This window comes from Sminthopsis crassicaudata, chromosome 1, assembly GCF_048593235.1.
Source record: "Sminthopsis crassicaudata isolate SCR6 chromosome 1, ASM4859323v1, whole genome shotgun sequence".
Taxonomy (NCBI): Eukaryota; Metazoa; Chordata; class Mammalia; order Dasyuromorphia; family Dasyuridae; genus Sminthopsis; species Sminthopsis crassicaudata.
In genome coordinates this window covers 407087744-407113131 of record NC_133617.1, presented here as the reverse complement: position 1 = coordinate 407113131, position 25388 = coordinate 407087744, and the positions used below count along the sequence as shown (strand labels likewise).

General features: G+C 33.8%; 1 protein-coding gene and 1 long non-coding RNA gene across 3 annotated transcripts in view; one reads left to right on the top strand and one right to left on the bottom strand.

Annotated features, from left to right (window-relative positions):
* Window positions 1-25388, top strand: part of PRUNE2 (prune homolog 2 with BCH domain) — a 226761-nt gene that overhangs the window by 95959 nt on the left and 105414 nt on the right. The gene's annotated exons all lie outside the window — the stretch shown is intronic.
* LOC141549996 (uncharacterized) overlaps window positions 2436-25388 on the bottom strand; it is a 42992-nt gene continuing 20039 nt past the window's right edge. Inside the window, exon 4 of the long non-coding RNA XR_012484479.1 lies at window positions 2436-2789. This is a non-coding gene — a long non-coding RNA (uncharacterized LOC141549996). The remainder of the gene's footprint in view (window positions 2790-25388) is intronic.

Here is a 25388-nt window from a genome sequence, read left to right as displayed (position 1 = left end):
GGGAAGATTTTTTTTTGGGGGGGGTTAAATGGCTGGGAGGGGTTGAGATTCAGGATTTTTGAAATCGAGGCCCACCTCCCCAAAGATCAGAGGGACACAGAGTATTATTACATTATTAACTTAATATTTAAACTATTTAATCTTTTGAAGCTTAAATCTGCACTAACACTTTGGGGATACTGTATAAGCCATGATAATAAGCAACCCAGAATATAACTTCAAATCATTAAAGGGAACCTTCCTGGCCATAGTACCCTGATTTTCAAAATACCATTCCAATATTATAGATTTATTTACTCTTGGTAGAACAAACCTAAAATTATTCTTGAATATAAAAAAGGTCCATACATATTCCTAGCGTCAGTGAAAGATCATTGATATCAATAGATCCTTTTTGATGAATTCAGAGGCCAAAGTTGCTGCTCAAGAATAATATGTCATTTTGAGAAAGTGCCAGTTCTTTGGCAGAGCCGCAGTGGTTAAATCAATAGTTAATGATGTTCGTCATGTAATTCGAGTCTCTAGTTTGTTTATGCTAGACCAACTTTATCCATACTCCAAACAAATTATCTCTTATAATTACCAGCCCGAAGATAAATCTCTAAATGTTTTTCTGATGATAGTGCTGTGGTTGGCAGGTGTTAAAAGTGCCTCCCAGGGACAAAGATTGAAGATGGGCTTGTTCCCACAAATCCTTCAGGCGAGGATGTTTAGCTCTCGATCCTGTCATGTGCAAAGGAGCTTTGTATGGTGCCCTGCTAATGAAATCTAATAGGCAAAGGTCGTCTATCTTTACAAAGAAAAATGCAAAGCTGGGGAGTGATAGATGGGCTTCATGGGGCTCCCTGGACGAGGTATGGTGATAAAATCCATGTTTAAATAGTGTTCCAGTCTGTTTGGCTGCTCTATGTTCTTTATGTCTTAAGTACCTCCTTCTAATGATCCTCCTTACCTGGCAATATGATTTAAATAAATATAAAAATAAGAACCCATATGTATTTCTGAGGAGCTTAAAAGATTATTACATGGGGTCATCTAATGGGGCTGTTAAGCAGTGTTCACCACATGTAGCCATGTCTACCAGAAAGAATTTGTTTCTTTAATGAGAAATCATTCTCTTTCCAGACTTCTAATTTTCTTATACTTTTAGTAGCATCTCTGAGCCCTACCTCTCTGAAACCCTTGTAATCAAATGGACAATAAAGAATACTTAACAGTAGATGTAAGGAATTAAGGTTATATCACCCAGAAAACTAACCTATTTAGAAACAAATTAAAAACCACTTTTTGCAACTCACAATCATCTCATACAAGTTACTAATGAAAAATGTTTATGAAACAAAGCTGTCTAACTTTCTCTGAAAGCTGCAAAGAGTTAAATAAACCAGAGAGGGTTGAATCACTGCTGGTTTGAGGAGAAGTTACCAGTTCATTTGCTGGAGTTGTACTGCTGAGCTCTGAGACAGTTCAATAAATCAATGCAAGCTTGATGGATTCTTCAACTCATTGAAATGAGTGCGTGGAAGAGGAAAGAAATCTCTTAGTATTCCCTCTTTGACAAAAGGGTATGCAAAGAGCCTGAATGGATGAATGGTTGATTAATTTTGCCAGAAATTTTCTTGACAGCAGGAAATGTGTTTTTGCATTACTGTGTTTGCATGGGATTTATTTTGCAGAATATGAATTGTTGCATATCAATTCATACTTGAGGCTATGCTGCTAAAGGAGATGGCTTCTGGTCAGATTTTAAAGTGTGGTATTAGTATATTTCTGAGGAGTCTAGTGTACCACACCTAAGTTGCCTGAATACTTTTCCAGTCAGCTCTTACTAGTCTGTCATTGATGAAGTCAGGCACTACTGATGATTCAATATTGATCTTGATGTGAGTAATCATCTGTGCACCTCTCAAGAATGTCTAGTGTTTGAGAAGAAACTCCAAGGTATCTTCAGCTAATCAAACTGGAAACTCAACTAGAATCCCTTATCTTTTAAACAAAAGGAAAACATTTTTAATAGGGAACCATTTTACTGTGGTTTCTGCTTATAGATGGCCTATAAATAAACACATTCTTGGTCATATTTTTCTTCCTTTTGTTTGAAGGCTTCTCTTCAAGAAATTGCATCTTGATTGTCACATACAAGTGCTGTTTTTAATGACCAATTTCAGTAGGGCTCTGTGAGAAAGGGAATGACATGGGAGGTGTAGCGGACTGAATCACCACACCTCCCTTTTAGCTCCCATTTATAGAATTTTGGAATTCAGACACATTTTACAGACAATCTCCTATACTACCATCACAGTCCATCTAGGAGTTGAGGAATGAGCCTTGGTGATGGCAGCACTAGGTAAAAATTATAACATCTCTCTGGCAATACCTACTGCCTCTGATAACTCATTTTTAACCTAAACAAATTAGAAAAAACCCCAAATAGAGATACTTCAAAAGCAATTTTTATTTTTTCTCCACAGCAAAGTTATTTATTAATTCTCATTCGGAAATATGGTTATTTGATTTTTTTTCTGGAGACTGACAACTATATCTTTTCTTCTGGTAATAATAATAAATAGCATTCATTTTTTCAAAATGCTTGATTTCTCTTATGTGAACTTGAAAATAACTTTGTGAGGTATATGCTACAGGTATTATTATCCTTATCTTTACTGAGGAGGAAACTGACATTGATAGAGGGAGATGACTTGCCCATGAATACACAACTTGTAAATAGCAAAAGTAGAAGTTGATCTTGATGCCAGGTCCAGCATGTCAGGTCAACTATAGGCCATTTCCTATAGCAGAGGGAAGTAGCAGAGGGAAAATAGATTAGACATAGTCTATTGACAGTCCAAAGTACTTTGTAAACTACTGTCCAAAATTAACAATATATTCTTATTTCTTCCTTCCCAATATTTATTTTAACAAAAGTTTTTGGCAATTCCTTTTGTTTTGATGTAAGACATTTGCTGATTCACCATGATTCCCCTTGAACCTTCTCAGAAACAATGAAAATTTGTTAAGTAAAAGCAATTGCTGAAGGAAGTATGCCCGGGAATGGATACAGCATTCCATACTTTTTGTTCCCACTTTTCTGGAGAGAGAAGGAAAATTTATTTCATCATCTGTTCTGCTGGACTAAAACTGGACTCACAATTGATCAGAGGTTTATTGCCTTTCTCTACCAGTAGTTTTTCTAGAATGTCCCAAAAGGTGCACTGTTTTTGCTTCCATTCAGTTTCTTAAAAGTTGAGGGTGATTGAAATCCTACTTTTCTTGACTTTTTAAATGTCTGTTTGTAAAGTTACATTGGTAAATACTGAGACTACAAAGTATTTTTGTTGAGATGTGCGAATTTATGAATGTCATAAAGATAATAGTCAATACTTCATTTTCATCTTTGCTTATAAGAGAGAAATAATTAACACATCTATGGGAGAGAAAATATTGAATAAGTTAAAAAAAAAATTTTTGCGTTTCACCATAACAACACATAGTACTCAGCTTTAACTTAATGAACCATTGAGGAAATATGTTACAGGAAAAAGAACTCTAATCCAGAAGTCTTAGGACTTCAGTTTCAATCATAGTTTTGCTACTGACCAGTAGAAATTATCATTTTAACAAGCAACCTAATTTTGTTGATGTTCAGTGTCCTTTTCTGGCAGTTTGTCAGTCAGTCAGCAGCACTGAGACAAGCACTGGGAATACAAAGAAAGGCAAAAACAAACAAATATCAACACACAAAACAAAATAAAACAAAACAAATATGTTCCCTGCCCTCAGGAAGTTCACGGTTTAATGGGAAAGAGAACATGAAAATAGCAATTTTACATATAAGAAATATAAACAGAGTAAATGGAAGGTCATCTCAGAGGGAAGGGCCTAGTACTATGGGGGAACCAAGGAAGATTTCCTACAGAAACTTGAATAAGATCAGATGGGGATGTAATTCAGTTTAACTCAATAAATATTTATTGAGAATGTACTATATGTGCAACACTATGCTTACATTCCAGTGAGGGAAAGAAGTAACAAATGCACAGATAAGTAAATATAGAAAATATAAAATAAATCAAATTTAAATCAAAAATAAGTTTAGGGGGAAACACTAGTAATGGAGGAATCAGTAAAAAAAAAAAAAACTTGTGAAAGAAGAGGCAATTTGGCTAAACCTTGAAGGAAGTTGGTGATTTAAGAGGCATAGTTGAGGCAGGTGTGTATTCCAAGAATGGAGGCTTGGGAGTGGGAAGTAGCTTGTACAATGGCATGGTTTGTTCTGCCTTCCTCACAGAGTTTTTTTGTTTTTTTTAAAAGGACCAAATAAAGCAAGTGTCATGTCTTGCATGGAACAATTAAAATTCAAAGGCTCTGTAGCTTTCAAAGATTTACAAACATCATTCTTGGGAAACAATTGTTTTGTATCCAATGATGCTCCATTAGGCCATGGCTTCACAATATGTCAGCTGTTGGGATGATTTGTAACAGGATGATGTATGAGATAGAATATTGGACTTAAGAGTCAAAAGAAGTCTAAGTTCAAAAATTCCAACTCTTGACTTTTATTTAATAGCAGTAAATTTTGAAATACTGATTTATTTCATTCACTCTTAGATCAAGAATTAGAAGGGACTCAGAGGCCATTCATCCCAACACTCTCCCTCATTTTATAGATGAGAGAGTTGAGGTTCCCAAGTTCACACCTATAATGAAATGTCAGAGATAGTATTTGATCCAGACCTTCTGACTCCAGAAGCAATGATCTTTTACATTCTATATTGCCTTAAATTTTTTGCCATAAAGTGAGGCTAATAATACTTGTCGTGTCTATCTCATAAGTTTTTTGTGAGAATCAAAATGAGCTAAAATGCAGCTTGTCAATGCAGCTTTTGTCTCCAAAATCGTAGTGCAGTTTTAAGCTTAGGCTTTTAAAAGCTTCACTAAGACTTTTGGGACACTCTGCTAAAATGCATTGAAATATTTAAAGTACAACATTAAATGTCATCATTATCATCATCATCATGAATTCAATCTCTAAGATGGCTACTATGCCCTTCTTTATTTGACTGGAAAATATCCCCAACCATCAAGGAAGAACTTCCCAACCCAAATTCATCCTCCCATTGTTAACTTGAGAAATTAATTGTCAATATATCTCAATCCCAATTCTCCAGGAATCTTAAACCAGGGAAATTAAAAGTAGCTATTTAACGATCTATTATTACCAATGGTTTGGGGCCACTTCTGTTTGTTGTTGCTTATTTTCCTACTTCTGTTTTGCATGGTAAGTCTTCATAAGCAATGACTTAGTCTATTAGAACTTTAGAAAACAACTTTTTCTTTTTCTTTAATAGGCGGCAAGTGGCAGTACATTGGAAGAGCATTGAGTCTAGAATAAGGAAAATCTGAATTAAATCTAATCTTAGACACTAGTTGTGTGATCCTGGGCAAATAAGTTCACTCCTATCTGATTTGGTTTCCCATCTGTAAAATGGGATACATTGAAGAAGAAAATGGTAAATCACTTCATTATCTTTGCCAAGAAAACCCTTTGGACTTTGTATATGGGATCATATAGAATCAGACGCTATTAGGCAACAATAACAGCAACTTTCTGTGGTGGTTAGAGCATGGGACTTGTAGTCAAGAGCACACAAGTTCAAATCCTCCCTCAGACACTTACAAACTGTGGGACTCCAGGCAATTTATTTAACTTTAGTCTACTTCAGTGTGCTCATCTGTAAAGTAGGGATAATAATAGCACCTATCTCCCAGGATTTCTGTGAGGATAAAATGAGATAATACTTTAAATATTTTAAAATGTTAATTATTACTTTTAGTTATTAGCTCCTTTTTACTATTTTGATCTAGGTAGTAGTATGTTAACCACTAGCAAGGAGAGAATTTATCTGAAATTCTTGAGTGCTCTAAGAAATAAACAAAAAATATTATGGTAGGGTCATATAACAATATGTCATAGGACTTATACCCAGGTTTTCTTAGTCTTGAGGTCAGCTGCCTAGACACAATTCCACGCCACTGCCTCTTATCAATATAGTGGATCTTTTTCTTTAAAATGCAAAATCATTTATATATGAGACTTTTTGATAAGAAGAACTTATTTTTGTCTACTTTTTGATGATTAACAATAATTCAAATAAAAGCTAGGAGTACAAAATAACAATTATTTGTCCTGTGGACCATATTATCTAAATGGGTAAATTTGGAATCCTGCACTAAAGGGTAGCAAATTAGGATTTTATTGGAACTGGATAGATAAGGAGCTTATTAAGATTTTCTTTTACTAATACATTTTAATATTCATTCATTCAAATATATATTCATATTTTTCTTATCGTATTCATTTCTGGTTATGTCCTCTCCCTCGCCTTACCCATATACCCAGTGAGTCCTCTCATAGAAAATTAAAAATTAACCAATTCGATGAACACATCTGATACTCCAAGTAACATTCTACACCCAATAATCCATCCTACTCTACCAAAACGAAGGAGGCACATTTCCTTATTTTTTTTCCTAGGCCCCAAAGTTTGGACATTACAATTACTCAGAGGCTGGCTTCATTTTAATGTTATTTTCATTTACATTATTGTAGTCTTGTGTGTTGTCCGTGTGGTTCTACTTCACTCTTTCTCATTTTAAATAGGTCTTCTCAAATTTCTCTGAATTCTTTATACTTACTATTACTTATGGCACAATAATAATTTGATTACATTCATAAACAACAATTTTCAGCCATTTTCCAATCAATAAGCATCTACTTTATTTCTGATTTTTTTGCTACCATAAAAAATGCTACTATATAAATATGTCAGCACATATAAGGCTTGTTTCAGTCATGTTCAGACATCTATTGGACATCCAATTAGAAGCCTTGGAAAAGCAGTTAGAGGTACAAGCTTGGTGAAAGAGCTCAACAGAGAGATGGGGGAACAATTGGTAGATCTGAAAATCATCAGTATAGAGATAGTGATTAAATCTAAGCAAATTAATGAAATTACCAAGTGAAGTAATATAGAGGAAGTGGAGAAAGAGATCCAAAAACAAAACCTTGAAGAACAGATAGAATTAAAAGGCAGAATGCAGAAGAGGATCTGGTAAAGGAGACAGAGGAGTAGTTAGATAGGAGGAGAACCAGGAGAGAAGAGAATCAAGGAGAAGGTGATGCTGGATCAAGTTTCACTAATGTGCTCAATGAATGTAATCTACAACATGTGAATCAGGAAATCAGATGCTCTTAAATATTGTAAAGGGACATAAACCCAAACTTGGAAAGTTTTACTCACCTTGTACTATTGTCCATTTTGGTGTTTTTATTGTGTCAGTTTGTAGCTGCACTTACTTATGTATTTCTATAATAAGAGATGTGATATGTATGCTACAGTAGAAAGAGCATTCAATTTGAAGTCAGAGGGCCTGGATTCAAGTTATTTACCCAAGCTGGTCCTCACTTTCCAAATCCTTAAAATGAGGAGAGTTGAATTAATTGATCTCTAAATTTCCCTTCCAATTCTGGATCCCTGAGTCTATGATATCCAAATAGGGAGTCTAAAAGAGTAATTTATTGCTCTATTTCATATAAGACATTTTAAATTTGATGCAAACTCTGTGAGGGAAGAAGAAAATTCTTACAGTTTTTGCAGTAATTCTTTTCTGCAGTTTAGCAGCTAGGGGAACTGAGGACCTATTATAGTAAAAAAAAAAACAAAACTTTGGGCTTCTCTCAAAAGTGGGATGAATACTAACTCTATTGTCACTTTTCTGAGGCTAAGATATATCTTGCTCTCTGGGAAAGTTCAGAGGTCTTGAAAATACTTATTTAAAGGAAAAGAAGGAAGGTGGGAATGGAGAGAAAAGAAGAAAAGAGATATTGTCTTATCCCTTCTCCCAAACCTTCCTCAGAATCCCATGGTGTTTTTCTCACCTACCATCCCATTCTTTATAAGCAGAGAGTTAAATGTAGCATATATAGAAAACTTCATTGATCTGTTCAAACTTACTCAGTTGGAAATACAACTTAATTTTCAGTTGCAGGTACTTGGTAATTTATGTGCTGGTTAAAAGTTGGGGCAAATATGACAAATTAAACTGATAGTTTGACTCAGAAGCCATTGATGTTAGAATTTTCTATTTATTTTATTTAAATCATTTAATGGCTCTATCATTTCATTGCTCCCTCTATAGGTGTAGATTGCAACCTATTCTCTGCTTGCTCATCCTGTTTAATTATTGTTCATGTTCTGTCATAAATTCTACAAATCTAGCTGATGTGTTGAGGGGTTTTCCTTAAATCTTTTTTTTTTCATTTAGTAGATAGCAGTTAAGAACTTGGGCCACTCATATGTTATGAATATACTTGCTACACAACTAATTTTTTCAATTATATTTCCTGAATGATAACCCAGTTCATTGTTCATCTTCAGTATCTATTCCAGATACCTATCTTGATGAAGGAACGTAATAGACCGCTTTTCTTACTGCATGCCATTAGCTATACGATACAGTAGATGTTTTCCATGCATTTTATTTTTCCTGTATGAATTGCCTCTTTTGAGTAAACAAGGATTTCATTGAGGAGGCCCTATAATGTATGAAGATTCAGGGTTTTTTTCCTGATTCTCCTTCTATCTGATCATTCCTTCTCTGTCTCTTTTGCTGCATTCTCTTCCAGATCATGTCCTTTAAATAAAGGTATTCACCAAGGTTCTGTCCTCCTTTTTTTCTTCATGATTTATACTTCCATGGACTTAAGGACCATTTCTATACTGATGATTCTTAAATCTACCTATCCTGCCTCAAACGATCTAACCTCCAAACATACCTCCAACTGCCTTTCAGACCTCTTAGATTCCAGAAGACATTTTAAACTCAATATGTCCAAAATAGGATTCATTATCTTTCCCCAAAACTCTCCTTGATTCTTACCTTCTCTATTATTATAGAGAACAACACCTTCCTCCCAGTATCTCAGGCTTGCAACTTAGAAGTCATTCCAAATTCTTCAGTGTCTTCCACCCATCATATCAAAGCCAAGACCTGTTGATTTCATCTTTGTAGCATCTCTCATATATGCCCCTTAATTTCCTCTGAGACTGTAGCTACTCCAGTACAGATCCTTATCACCTCATCCCTGAATTATTCTAATAGCCTGCCTTCTGTTAATTATCTCCTTGTTTTGCATATATTTATTTACATATTGACTCCTCCCCATTAGAGTATAAGCTCATTGTGGGCAGAGACTGTCTTGTACCTCTTTTCATACACCTATTGCTTAGCACAGTGCCTGGTAGATGATAGGTGCTTAATAAATGTTTACTGATTGATGCAGTTAGTATCATATCATCAATTTATTATTAGAAAGACATTCATTTATTTAACAATAATTTATAAATGTACTTCTATGTATTCTTGATTGTGTTAGATTATTATGAGAAAAATGAAATAAACAGAAGGCATGCCCTGCTTACTGTCTACTAAGATTAACACAGAAAAATTTATTAGAGAAAAATTTGAGACAATATAAGTGTTGCAAGAATTCATAGAAAGGGAAATGAAGCAAATAACAATATTTTTCAACAGAAATCCATTATAGACTATCTATTGTTAGATTTGCCATCTTGTCATCAGCATATTGGAATTCCAGATTGCCTTCTAGGCTGAATGCCAGAAGAACTGAGAATAAAGGAAAAAATCTGAAACAGAAAAATGATTTTTTAAACCGTGAGACTCAACCCAGCAGTTAACTGAACCCTTGATGTCTGTTTTCTCCCCTATTCCCTCTGTCTCAGCAGGAGCCTTTGACATAAGAACTGCTGGAAGCTTTGAATAGCAAAGATGGATGCTACCTAACCCTCACTGGCTATAACAGTTTAGGTTCTGGGTTAAATATATGGCCCCTCCCCACTCTTTACCTAGATATTACATACACTTAACGTAACAGGACTGGATCATAGGAAGAATTAGGCTATTTGTCTTTATTAACTATAATAAAATCATCACTATGCTTAACAAAGTGGGATAAATCAAACCTCCTATCAAGCTGAACATGGAAAATCCTTGAGATTCCAGAATATGTGGCAGCTGTTTTGTATCTCTGTTCTCTAATAGGCCAAGTCTATGATTTTGGTACCATGTTGACACTGTTATGTTGTTTCCCTTTGAATCTGTTTAACTTCAGCCATCAAACTAGCTTTGCTGAGCATGCATGGATAGTATTTTCCCAGCATTTCAGTCTCCCCAAGAGTTTATAAAACTCTTTTTCCTAGATAATTTTATCCTTTAAAAAAAATTCCCACTCCAACTGATTCAAAACTTCCTTTATTTTGTGGCACGATTGCATATAGTAATATAATCCATAACTAAGAATCACTTGTCTGGGAGAGGGATTGATAGCTTTTAGTTTTAGTTTTTTTTTTTTTTAAGATTTCACAAGAAAGCAGAAGTATGGAATTTTTCAGTTAAAAAGGACTTAAAAGTCATTTTCTTTATGTAGCGGATTCTGAGTTGGAAAGAACCTTAGAAGACATTTAGTCTAACTTAGAAAAAAAATTCCCTCTAAATATTTCTGACAGTTGCTCAGTTCTGACATGAAGATTTTGAGAAATTCTTTATTTTCTGAAGTAGTTCATTACACTTTTGGACTGCTTTTAATGTTAGGAAGGTTTTTCTTCAATTCTAAATAAGCTTCTTTGTAACATTCTAGTATTGTCCAGAACAAATATCTTCTAGATATCAGCTTTCCGACTACATGACTACAACTATCATGTTTACAACTTCTTTTCTTCATATTAAATATCCCCAATTGCTTCAAGTGCTGTTTGTGTATTATGGTTTCCAAATTTCTCCCCATTCTAGATATCTTTTTCTAGCTGTGTTAAAGTTTGTCAGTGTACTACCAAAGTGGGGCAACTAGAACTAAACATCTTATTTCAAGTGTGGTCAGACCAGCTTGAGCACAGTAGAGCCATATTCTCTTTTTCTTGATACCGTGCTTCTATTAATTAAACTAATACATTATGCAGATAGTTGGAATAGTGATGAGAGTGCCAGACCTAGAGTTAGGAACATTTTAAATCTGACTTCTGACACTAGCTATATAATATTAGGCAAATTACTTAATTCTCTTTGCCTCAATTTCCTCATCTGTAAAATGAGCTGGAGAAGGTAATGACAAACCATATCTTTGCCAAGAAAACCCCAAATTGGAGTCATGAATAACTGGATAGGACTGAAAAACAGTGAAACAATAACAAATATTATGTTAAGAAGGAATGTGATATCATGGCAAAAATGTCAACCTTGAAATCAAGAAGACTTGGATTCAAGTCCTACCTGTGACACATACTAGCTGTATGGTAATGGACAAGCCATTTAACCTTAAAGGGAGAAGGGAACACCTACTATGTACCAGACACTGTACTAAACACTTTATAAATTTTCTATTTTTTTTCCTCACAGCAAACCTGTGAGGTAGGTGCTGTTATTAGCCACATTTTACATTTGAGGGAATTAAGGCAGGCAGGGATTAACTGTCACATAACTAGTAAGAATCTGAGGCTAGATTTAAATTCTGTTTCTGACTCACAATCACTGCTTTATCCACTAAGCCACCTTGCTGCCTCATACAATTCTCTAACACCATTAAAAATTAGTTGCCAGTTTACATTACATGGAGTGAGTTTCACAATATAGATTTCTTACATTAACAAAATCATTGGTTTTTATCAAACCTATCCACTGATAGAATCCAACCTCACTTATTTTATTTAAAAGGGAACAGATTCATATAGTTAAATGACTTTCCATAGTCTATGTAGCTTTTTAAAGACAAAGTGAGAAAAACTTTAAGATTTCTTGAATTCCAGGATGTACTATTATCCCTCTTGCAGTTGCTTAACCTCCTTCACTAAACCCTTTTTTTGTGCTTAAAGCTCTTCTTAGCTGTGAAATTCTATTACAGATGTCTAATTTGATTAATTCCTGTTATAATTAGGAGAAATGCTATGTATACACTTTCATGAGAAATATGACTGCTGCCTAAAAAGATGGCTGAGAAAGAATCATACCATTCTACAGGCTTTCCCTATGAGAGGGAAAATTCTGCAAGTTGCAGAGTCATTCAGGAGAGAAAATTCAATTTTAGTCTCATTCATACATTTTAGAGAGTTAGAGCTAAAATTGTAAAAATCAGAATCATTTTTGAGGTGCAGAATAGGCTTGAAAATATGAATTTGGGTATGATTTTTGCCAAATCTTAACAGTGACCTTAAAGAATAGATGGTGGTGAATATAAAAAATAAAAATGATTAAAATATACAAACCATATCTATTAGGCATAAATGAAATGCTGTATATGAATACAGACTTAACCTACAAATAGTATTGCTAATCACTCACCTAATTCTATCCTCCATAAAACATCTGATCCTGGGATAAGTGCTATGGCACACTGAGGAAAAGAATCAAGAAAAACACTCAGGGCTATTCTATTCTCATTGAACAAGCAAGCTTCTGTCCATGAATTCCAAATTTCCAAGTAACCATACTCACTCTCAGTGCTAGACCTAGTTAGACCTCAGCTCAACAGCATTCTTAACAATGGTCATAGCTCCACCTCTAGTACCCTCTTCTGGTGGTTTAGCCTCAGACCACCATTTGAGAAAACACGTGTATCAAATGTATTCACTCCAAATCTGGCTCAGCCAGTGATTCCCAGGACTTCTGGACCTTGTTCCTGTGCAGATACCTACTGATGGGCAAACCTTCCATCTCCATTTTATGTATTGTCTTGCCTCCTTAGAATATAAACTCCTTGAAAGGAAGAACTTTTTTCTTTCTGCTTGTATTTGTATTTCCAGTGCTTATCTTAACATAATGCCTGGCTCATGGTAAGTCATTTCCAAATGATTTATCTCTTTGTTTGTCTGAGTATCCATCTATATATGCATTGGTCCATCCATTCATCCATCTGTCTGTGTATTTGTCTATCTCTCTACCTTCTTAGTGTAAGGGGTGGTTAGTGCAGATTTCTTCAATCAAAATTAGATCAAAACTACTCACTTATTGAAGATTCCTCCTCTTCCCAGAAACAGTTATGTTTTTTCAAGTCTTTATCACACATTATTGGCCTCTTGAGGGATCAGATGGGAATACTTTGTAATATTTTTTTGACAGAATCAGTGAGGGGAATTAAAAAATAGATGAAATAACATTTATTATGCACTTATATGGACAAAACTTGTCCTAGCCCAAGCCAACCTCAAAGCCTTTTGGCTTTTGTGGAAACCAAAAATTTTAGAAGATATCTTCCATTTGTTTAATTCTTCTGTGACCACTCCTCCTACAAAGTGAGTGAAAGAGTATAAGAAATATAGCACAGTTCTTAACTTACATTTAACTTACAGCATCCTGCATGGCAAGTTATAAAGTCCTGAAGAATTGTAATACTGAGTCTTGTCTCTCATAGCAGGTGCTTAGGAGCACTCTTAAGCAGAGGTTCCTTTAGCAAGTACTTTCCTATCACTGCTATGGTTCTCAGAAAAATTCTTACCATGGCTAGCTCATTCTTCATGGAAAGCAGGTCTTAGGAAGAAAAACCTTGTTTTCATTCCTCATTGGGATCTCTAACCTTCAATTCCAGAGATAGGTTATATATCTCCTCATAGTAAGCGATTAGTAAATTCATATTGACTGACTGCTTTAATAAAAACAGATTTACTCTTGAAAAACTTCTTATCAAATCAAATTTTGGCAAATGGAATTACATTCTAAGTATTGGGTCATAAAGTAATATTCTTCATGGGAGAGAGGTCATATCTTACCAAAATATGTCTTTGCCAGAGTAATACAAGTGCTAATAGAGTCTTCTTTAATTGAATTAAATACACATCTGGAAATCATGTTATCCTTTCATACAGCAATTCTCTTTCTTTATTTGTTTTGTTTTACACATCCTAACTTTGGGATAGTTGATTTGGGAGACTACTTACTGATTCTGAGATTCTGTGATTCTGTAAAATACCTGTTCTTACTACTACTTGTATGAGATGATAATGACTAAGGATGTCTAATTAAGCTTTACTTGGGCAAAGGGTTATTCTGATTTGGATTGGCATAAGGATTTTATTAGAAGACTGGATATAACTAGTAGGAATGTTTCTAATTTGAGGTATTTGTATTTCAAGAGTAGTCAATGCAAAGAAAAAAAAATTGACAGGCTTAGGGAGATTATATATACCCGAAGAATAGAAGACCTCTAAATGCTTTTCTCTAATATCTTGAAAATTCAATCTAAAGAAGGGTTTCTTTCTTCCTCTCCTTCCTTCAAGTCACTTGGTTAATCTTTCTTTTTAATATATAGTCCATTATTCATTCCTAAAATGCCACTCTAAGTTTGGTTAAGTATGAATTTCAATTGATAATACACAGACACACACATATATCCCCATATACATATATACTTAAATGTCATATTTCTGAGGCATACTACTCATGTAGATATTTTTATCTGAATATAAGGTTCTCCCTTTTACTCATGCTCATATGACTTAAAACATATTTGAGATTTACTAATTATCCAAAATTCGTATAAAATCACTGTATACAAAGTAACCATATTATTAGCAATTTTTTTTTATTTAATGCCTAGGAGATGCAGCTTTTTAAGTAAACTACAAGAAAGTAGTTGATTAGATTTAATGGGATCTGTCAAAAGTCTTAGTACAGTTTTAAGCTTTAAGAAGTTAAAAAAATGCAATAAAATTTTTGGGATACCCAGTATTCTTAAAAGCAATTATTACTTTTTATTTTTATACATCCTAAAAAGTAGAGCAAAAAGATATTTTCATAGACTTTTGATTTCAGGAGAGGATTTAAGTCTGATTTTCATTAGTGTATATAGCTAGGTCATATAGAGACTTACTTCATTACTGCAGATCAATTTACAAGCATTTATTGAAAGTCTGCTATATGCTAGACACATATGCTTTGTGATAATATTATCAAGACAAAGAAAGGAAGGGAGCAAAGGAAAGAAAAAGAAAAGGGTGAGAAAGAAAGAAGAAAAGGAAGGAAGGAAGAGAAAAAAGAAAGAAAAAAGAGAAAAGAAAGAAACAAGAAGGGAAAAAGAAGGAAGAGAAAGAAGTAAGAATTCTTGCTCACAATTTCTAATTGTAGGTTATATTCTATCAGAAGAGATATACACACAGAATATTTATGGAATAAATGCACATAGAATAAATAGAAATAAAAACCAGATACTTTGTACAAAGTTGTTAAAGAGAATGGGCACTCAGAAAAAAAGGAAATCAATGAGTAAAGATAAGGAAGGAAGAAAGGGAAAGGAGGGAAATGAAGAGGAAAGAAGAAAGGAAGGAAGGAATACATCATAAGCATGGAGGGAATAAACTAAGCTATAAAGTTAAATGACTTTCCCCATGGTTACAAAGGCAGGATATCATTTTAGTCCTTCCTTACTCTAAGATTGGCCCTTTCTCTAATAAGCTGCTCTGCCCTTCTAACTTATGCTAACATATGTTCTTTGAACTTAATTTTAAATTTGTTTTTGTTTCGATAATTGCATTTCACCATAATAGGTTATCTTTATAATCTTGTCTATTTTATTTTATACATTTAAAAACATTATTCTAAGAAGGAGTCACATGTCTCACTATACTAATATCAGGGTTCATGACATAAAAAATATCAAGAATCCCTACTCTAAGCAACATGGTAATTTTAGAAATATGAATTTTTACTTTTTTCCTCAGTCATATCACCTGAAAAGTTTTATTTACTTTTAAAACAACACCAACACTACTTCCAGACTCTCCAAAGATCCAAAGTATATCAGTTTTCAAGAATTGGTGGGATTCTGGCAATTAGCGTAGATTTTCCACAAATGGCATACACAGACTGTTGGCTCGGCATGTGTGCTTTAAGATTGGTGTTTACCCTATTATTTTCCAATTTAAATATGTCATAAAGTTTATCAGTGAGCAAATGGAAAGATTCAAGAAAGCAAATATGACTGGTAAGTAGTGGCCTTGATATAAACGTTGTCCTGTCCCTTGAATCTTAGACTTTTCATCAAAAAATAATTACTCTCATTGTAAGGCTAGCAATGGGAACATAACCATATTCCCCATTTATACTTGGTGATGGTTGGGTATTTTTAGCAAATGAGTTGTCAGCAGAAAGGCTTCATTAGACCCATCAGGATATCTGCCCATGAATAACTAATCCCAAACTGTACTGACAGTTTCCTTGAGCCAAGATGATGGAGCACCTCTGACAAAAGCCATATTGTGCTCTCTATGTGAAGAGTGGGAAGAACAAAAGAGACAGTTTGCTCTTAATTTGGTCAGGTTAATATTGACACAGTTAGCTCCAAAAAATCAGAAGTGTGTGTAATATATATTTATAGCCATCACTCTGGTAATTGACTGTTGGGTGCCATAAATCAGAAAGTGTTACCAGAGAAGGAGGTAGGATTTGGTGTTTTCTTGACATATTATTTAAAAGGTTTATTTTTAAAATGGAAAAAAAAGACAGCAACTCACCCTATTTTGGCCTAACAATTCAGACTGGATTTCTAAAATTAATCTATACCACATTTCAAGGGAATTTAAAATCACTGAACTCGTTTTTAGACATATATTTTTTCTTGGCTTTGACATTTTTCTATTCCAAAATGAAAATGTACTAAATTAAACTTTTGAAGTTTTCTTTTCTTTTTTTTTTTTCCCATTCTGTTTTGTGCACTACAGCTTTCTCATCTCTAACTTCTTTGTAATATCAATTGTGAATGCATAGATAAAAGAGTCTGGAGAGTAATTGAAGAGGTAATAGAAATTTAGTTATTTTTCTCATAAAAGGTAGATATTTACTTTTTCCATTTTAAAAATAAAGATGAATTTTGGAAAATTCTCAAAGTCTTTGGATAACTTTACTTTTTTTTAAGTTCTTTGAAAAATATTCTAGAATCTGGCTCCATAACTGTCTAGAGTTTATATTGTCATCTTGTAGAACAATTGTTGATCAGTTTCTATGATAGATGTCTGGTCTTAACTCAGAATTCTAAGCCATGAAATTCATGAAATATTAAAAAAAATTTTTTTTGATCATTGCATTCCAATAGAATGCATTTCCTTTGTAATCCCATGTATTTTATCTTATACATTTAAAAACATCATCCTGGAATAGAATCCATAGATTTTATCTGACAGCCAAAAAAGGGCCATCATTTACAAAAAGATTAAGAATCTCTAGGGTAAATTTTCCCCCTAAGCTTCATAGTAAAATGTTGCATCTACTGCAAAAGTCCAGTTGAAATTTTGTGTTACTATCAGACAGAGATATTTATCAACCTTCATTTACACCTTAGAAACCAGTAAGTTGATGGGAATCAGGGCTTGATTCATGGATTAACAAACTATGATTCCAAAGACCAAATATAGCTACTGCTCTGACTCACAAGTTAAGAATGGCTTTTATAATTTTAAATGCAGTAAAACTTTATTTACTTAAAATGGTTTAATTTAATTTAAATTAATTTAATTAAAGTGGACAGTAATTTTCTACTCCTGATTTCAACTAAGAAAGAAATGAAGAAAATATTAATAACACCTTTTAAACTTAAAAGTGTATCATACATAATTTTCTTTTGGAGAGTTGTTTGTTAAATACTTACTAGCTCACCACCACTAGGCTACTGGACCATTACTCTATGAACAGACTCCCATTCATGCCCCCAGGAGACAGCTCAAATAGCAACTTTCCTAAAGATTTAGGCCATTGTGCTAATCTAGGTCCTGGTATAGTCTCTTATCCACCTTGAGATTATACTTTTGCCTCCCTTATCCTTAGTTCCTCTGACAAAGAACATGATGCTATGATTTAATGTAGCTGCTACACTCTTTTAAGATAGTAAAGACTATTTGCCCATCACTGTCCTTAGAATTGCCACCTGCAGCAAAGGTGTGAGTGATATTACCTTAAAGATTTCCAACATAGAATAATGCTTCCTGTAAAGGCCTGGGTTACCACCCTTTAAAAAGTGTCACAGATATTGTCTGCCCTCATAATTCCTTGTCTTCAAGGAGGGTTAATTCTAAAGGCCTTTCTCACATTCCCCAATTACTACTGCCTTTCCCTCTGAGATGACTTATATTTGTTCTTTATATCCTGGTTGTAGCTGGTTATTTATATGTTATCTTCCTTAATAGAATATGAGCTCCTTGAAAGTAGGGACTATTTTTGCCTTTCTTTGTAACAAATCCTCAGTACCTAGCACAGTCACACAATAAGCATCTAATGAGTGTTTCTTAATTGACTGTATTTGCCAACTTGCTATGGAAAAAAAGCATCTCTTTTCTCCTAAAGTTCATCAGACCTTCAAGTCCTTAAATACATTTACCTATAGTCTGATCCTATGATCATAGTTGCTTATGTTGGTAGAAAGATACGCCATAAATATTGGGGGGAATATTATTATTATTCAACCTTGCTATATCCTATTATGGCCTTGTCCACGTTTGTCCATACAATTTGGTCCCTTTGAAATAGAAGACATATGAATTGATGAAGACTGGAGTGAACAAAACCAGAACTATTAATATTATATGATTAATAATGTAAAAATGAACAGTTCTGAAAGACTTAAGCACTCAAATGATCAACCATGATTAGAGAATAATTAAAAGAAAGACTGCTACCCATTTATGACAGAAAGATGATGGACTAATATACAGAATATTTTTAAAGTATTTTTGAACAACATTAAAATGGGAATTTATTTTGCTTGAATATTATGTAATAATTTTCCTTCCTTCCTTCCTCTCTCCCTTCCTTCTTTCCTTCCTTCCTTTCTTCCTTCCTTCCTTCCTTCCTTCCTTTCTTCCTTCCTTACTTCTTTCCTTCTTTCCTTCTTTCCTCCCTCCCCTCTTTCTTTCTTTCTTTCTTTCTTTTTTCTTTCTTTCTTCTCTTTCTTTCTTTCTTTCTTTCTTTCTTTCTTATTCTTTCTTTCTTTCTTTCTTTCTTTCTTTTCTTTCTTTCTTTCTTTCTTTCTTTTCTTTCTTTCTTTCTTTCTTTCTTCTTCTTCTTCTTCCTTCCTTCTTCTTCCTTCCTCCTTCCTTCCTTCCTTCCTTCCTTCTTCCTTCCTTCCTTCCTTCCTTCCTTCCTTCCTTCCTTCCTTCCTTTCTTCTTTCTTTCTTTCTTTCTTTCTTTCTTTCTTTCTTTCTTTTTCTTCTTTCTTTCTTTCTTCTTTCTTTCTTTCTTTCTTTCTTTTGTATTTCTGTATTTTTTTCTTTCTGTCTGCTTTCCTTCCTTCCTTCTTCTTTTCCCCTTTTCTTCCTTCATTTCCTTCACTCCCTCTCTTTCTTTACCATGATCATTAGGTTTTGTTTATTTACACTGCAGCTTTTTCATGGCATCTAATCTTCTACAAAAAACATTTGTTTCTGTTACTATTCCTCCAATAAATTGGGCCATTCTAGAAGGTCTGATTTCACAGACTTCCCTTCTAATTATCCACTCTGCCCCATCTCTGGCCAAATGATCTGAGCAGAAAAGACGGATCTTTCTTAATTCAAATGCCTCTTTTAGGAGTCTCAACCATAGACTGTTGAATTCAGGTTGACTTACAAGCAAGAAATCCATAAGCAAGCCGAGATAGCACACCACATTCAAATAAGTAGCAATCACTGGAGGAAGTTCCTAGAAACTACTTCCTCTATTCTATCTGATCTGAAAAATTTTTTTAACTGCTTTCTGGACATTTTCTTCATTTCCAAGGTCAGCAATAATGACCTGCAAAACATTGCTTTCTTAGATGCTAAAAGATTTACCATTTTTCATCACTTCCCCAACTCAATACTGTCAATTCAATACTACACTGCACCCTTAGCTTGCATGTTTCCATATGGCTGAAAAATTTTGAAGAATCAAGGCTTCAGTAAAGAAAATGTCGATTCCTTATAAAGACGATAGAAGGCAATGTGAAGTAACTGGATGAGCATTGAACAAATGGTCATAAAACCTAGATCCTAGCTCTGGCTCTTCCATTTACTTATTTTGTGATCTTTGGAAAAGGCATTTATCCTTCCTGGACCTCAATTTACTCATATAAAAAATGAAGACCAAGAAGGTCTCCGATTCCTATTGTTAAAATTCTTAATGTTCTATTTTAAGAGCCATTCCAGGATTCAAAAAACCACATATAAGCTGCCTTCACTCCAAACTAGTGAGAATTTTCATTACCCATATCCAGCTATAGAAGCTGATCAGAGGGTGTCTGGAGGGATGATGTTATTCGGATATTTTGCTGATGCTTTATTATCAACCTTCTAATCCTGAATCAGTGAGATGCCTTTAATAATAATGACCTCAGATGAGGTCATTGACCCTGGCTGAGTCCCTTCCCTCTCCTCTCTACACATTCCCATCCCATCTGCCTTGACATGTATTATATTTCTATATAAAGTACGGGTGCATATATATATTATACCTTTATGTGTATTATATATAGGATTATATGTGGTTTACATATTTTAGTACTTTATTAAATAATTTTATGAAGGCCTCCAAATAGCCCTCTCTACCTAAATTACATTATATTCTATATTTTTTCATACTAATTTCAAAGTATAATAAGTAAGATTATAATTAAGCTTGAGGTACTGAAGTATAATGAGTAACTGTTTTAATAAATCCACTGAAGTTTTTTTGCTACTAAAATGCCTTGGCTATCACATAAAAGTAAGTGTGATATAGTACATAAGTGATGTGTGGTAAAAACAGGGAAGATATCTTTGCTTACCAATTAAAGAGTGAAAGACTAACAAAATAAACAAAATCTCTTAATTTATGCATTTTGTGTTCTCATAAATCATTTCCTGTCAAAATTATCAGACTTTATTATTGCTGAATATTTTAAACATCATAATGGAATTTTGGTAGCATAAATCATAAAGCTTTCAGTTGGAACATTTGTGTACATACCTCAGCATTTTTTTATATATCTTTATAAAAATGTCCTCAGACTAGAAATAACTTCACGCAGAGTATAAATGTCAAACTCTGCTCTTAAATTTCAGAAACTCAGCAATCCACAGTGAAGACTGTGCTTGTAAGCTAGTTGTGGGTTGTCAAACCAGGGTACCAAGCCATACCATTTTTTTAAAAGATGGAAATATTATGTATCATGTTTTAATTTACTTCAGACTACAGATTCTCAATAATGACTTTTTTCTACTGACTCTCTTTTAGATTAGGAAAATATCAATTGCAAAAAATCCTTTGGTATGTAGTTTATTCGATTTTCTGTTCCCAAAGAAAAAAAATTCATTTAAAATATGAGAAAGATTTGTCCATGACATTATAAAGTTGTTTCCTGACCCACAGAATAGTCAAGATATAAGAGACTTTAGAGATTATCTTTAATCCAAACATTATCCTAATCCTGAATCCCATTATAGCATTACTAAAAACTGAAAACTGGTCATTCTGAATCTATTTACACTCTAGTAATGAGGAATCCATGATCCCTCAAAACAGCTCACTTCATCCCCTAACAGCCCCAATTATCATGAAATCCAAAATCTAATCCTGTTCAATTTGAATCCAGAGTTCCCAGTTCTCCACTTTGGAGTCAAGAAAGGGAATCACATTTTTAAAAAATCTATTTCTAGTCAATCTGTTCAACACACACGACAAGTTAGTGAAAAAAATTGAAATTAGAATCTACATATTCAATTAATCAATTGACAAGCATTTATTAAGTTCCTACTACATGCCTGGCATTGTGCTACACATTAGGGATGCAAAGACAAAAGTAAAAAACAGTCCCTTCTTTCAAGAAGTTTGTAAACTAGCAGAGAAACTACTTTTAGACAAAATAGGTTTATACAAATAGATACAAATTGACTTCAGCAAGAAGGTACTAAGAGCTGAGGCAAAGGTTCCCCATTTTTCTCAGGTTTACCTTTAGTATCTTTAGTGAAAGCTTTAAGTCAAAAGAACTATATATATAAAGTAACTAAATCCAAACAACTTACTAAGTATTTATATCTTAACAACTTGAAAGTTACTTTAAAAAATAAACATTGAGATTTTTTTTAAAATCCTATCATAAAATAACTATAATTACTTACTAAAGGGTCGCATTCACCTGTTAAGCACTGAACAGCTTCTCAGTTGGTGATGGTAGTGGACAGTGCAAAAGTATGGAGAGAAAACTTGGAATTCCATGTATGAAGAAAAACAGTAAGAGGGATAGATTGGCTCAATTCCAATAATGTGCAATAAAAGTGAAAATAAGGACTTTAAATGACAAAGAGTTTATATATGAGTTTATGGGTAGTAGAAAGCCATTGGTGTTTCCTGAGAAGGTGAATGACATCAATTTTTCCCTTTAGAAAAATCAATTTGTTAGCTGTTTGAAGGGTGGATCAGAAAGGGGAGACACTTGAATTAAGGAAGACCAATTAAGAGACGATTGCAGTAGACTAGGCAAGAAGTCATGAGAGCCTGAACTGTTATGGGGATTTTGTGGATAGAAAGTAGGTACAAAATATAATAGATGACTTTTTATTACAGCACTCTTTTCTATTATATTTTGCCTCTGTTCATTTTATTAAAGTCTTAATTGAAATTTATTTCTGATTATTAATATCAAAAGAAGCTTAATAAACAGAGACATGTTTGGCAAAAGTGTTTGTCACTTTAACAGTCACTATCTTGGGCAGAATCCAAGTAGAAGATATTGCTATAAATGGTGAGGTCTCCCACTTGGTCCTATTTGCAGTTGATATTGCAGCAAACCCAAGACTATTGCATAACCTCCTAAATGAGATCAATAATCGCTTAAAAGAATTTATCCTAACTATTTACATAAGAAAAATCACACAGCTGAAGAATACTTTTGTCAGGTTATGACATTTAGTTTCAGAAATTTACTAGCTGTGTGATCCAAGATAAGACCTCTGTTTGCCTCATTCTCCTCAAACATAAAATAGGGAAAACAATAGTATCCACATCTCTGACTTGGGAGGATTAAATAAGATAACAGTTGTAGAAAGTACTTAGCACAGTGCATGAAATATAGTAGATGCTATTCCCTTCCTCTTTTTATGAATAATCCATAGTCTTTATGTATGTATATTTTCCAGAGAATATCACTATTGATCTGGCATCCTTCTTATGTTTCATACCTGAGTCTTAGAAGAAAATGTAGAACATTAGGAGATTCCATAGAACTGAGAGTTATTTGTGTCATTGTGTTTTATGGACTGTCCACATATGCCCTACTCTGAGACATTATTGTGGTACAGAGATTGCCCTGAGTTTTTGAAAGCTTTGATAACAAAACATGAAATCTAAAATGTTCCACCAGGTTGAAAAGATTGTGTCTATTTTCTAAAGACAAACCTATCTTAACCAATGAGAAGATCATCTCAACAGATTGGACAATGGACCCACACTTAACACCATATACCAAGATAAGATCAAAATGGGTCCATGATTTAGACATAAAGAATGAGATCATAAATAGATTAGAGGAACAGAGGATAGTCTACCTCTCAGACTTGTGGAGGAGGAAGGAATTTATGACCAGAGGAGAACTAGAGATCATTATTGATCACAAAATAGAAGATTTTGATTACATCAAATTAAAAAGCTTTTGTACAAACAAAACTAATGCAAACAAGATTAGAAGGGAAGTAACAAATTGGGAAAATATTCTTACAGTTAAAGGTTCTGATAAAGGCCTCATTTCCAAAATATATAGAGAACTGACCCTAATTTATAAGAAATCAAACCATTCTCCAATTGATAAATGGTCAAAGGATATGAACAATTTTTAGATAATGAAATTGAAACTATATCCACTCATATGAAAGTGTTCCAAATCAATACTGATCAGAGAAATGCAAATTAAGACAACTCTGAGATACCACTACACACCTGTCAGATTGGCTAAGATGACAGGAACAAATAATGATGAATGTTGGAGGGGATGTGGGAGAACTGGGACACTGATACATTGTTGGTGGAGTTGTGAACAAATCCAACTATTCTGGAGAGCAATCTGGAATTATGCCCAAAAAGTTATCAAACTGTGCATACCCTTTGACCCAGCATTGCTGCTACTGGGCTTATATCCCAAGGAAATACTAAAGAGGGGAAAGGGACTTGTATGTGCCAAAATGTTTGTGGCAGCTCTTTTCGTAGTGGCTAGAAACTGGAAGATGAATGGATGTCCATCAGTTGGAGAATGGTTGGGTAAATTATGGTATATGAATGTTATGGAATATTATTGCTCTATAAGAAATGACCAGCAGGATAAATACATCAATTGATGCTGAGTGAAATGAACAGAACTGGAAGATCACTATACACTTCAACAACAATACTGTATGAAGATGTATTCTGATGGAAGTGGATATCTTCAACATAAAGAAGATCCAACTCACTTCCAGTTGATCAATGATGGACAGAAACAACTACACCCAGAGAAGGAACACTGGGAATTGAATGTAAACTGTTAGCACTACTGTCTTTCTACCCAGGTTACTTATACCTTCCGAATCCAATTCTTAACGTACAACAAGAAAATTGGATTTATACACATATATTGTATCTAGGTAATACTGTAACACATTTAATATGTATGGGATTGCCTGTCATCTAGGGGAGGGAGTAAAGGGAGGGCAGGGAAAATTTGGAAAAATGAATACAAGGGATAATGTTATAAAAAAATTACTCATGCATATGTACTATCAAAAAAAATTTTTATAATTATAAAATTAATTAAAAAAAAACAAAACAGATTGGACATTGAGCGACATTCTTTGGCAGTAGCATCCAAGAAAGGACTATAAATACAAAATGGGTCTCAGTTTTTGATGGTCTACTTTGGCTCTTTCACTGAACTTTGACAGAATGGCAGCACAGTAGGTAAGTAGTCCTAATCATCACTGTTTGCTGATGATATTTTATCCTTAATATAACTATTAGTACTCCAAATGTGAAATCCTTGCTCAGCAACCAACAAATTGGCACACTACTGAAGGAACAAATAGGAAACAAGAAATAAGGTATTTCATTGGTACAATGGTACAATTCTTATTATAATTAAAATATTTTAACATAAATAAAGGCATAATAGTCTTATGGATCACATATCCTTCTTGGAGAGCTAAATAGGAAAGTTAGTAAAGTTAATTTCATTATATACTCAAAAGCAACAAGAAAGATAATTTCAACAGAAGGTTTTGCAAGGGTCAATACTGAAAAATTACCCATGCATATATCTTGTAAATAAAAAACTATAACAAAAATATTAATCTATTAAAAAAAAAAAGAAAGATCATCTC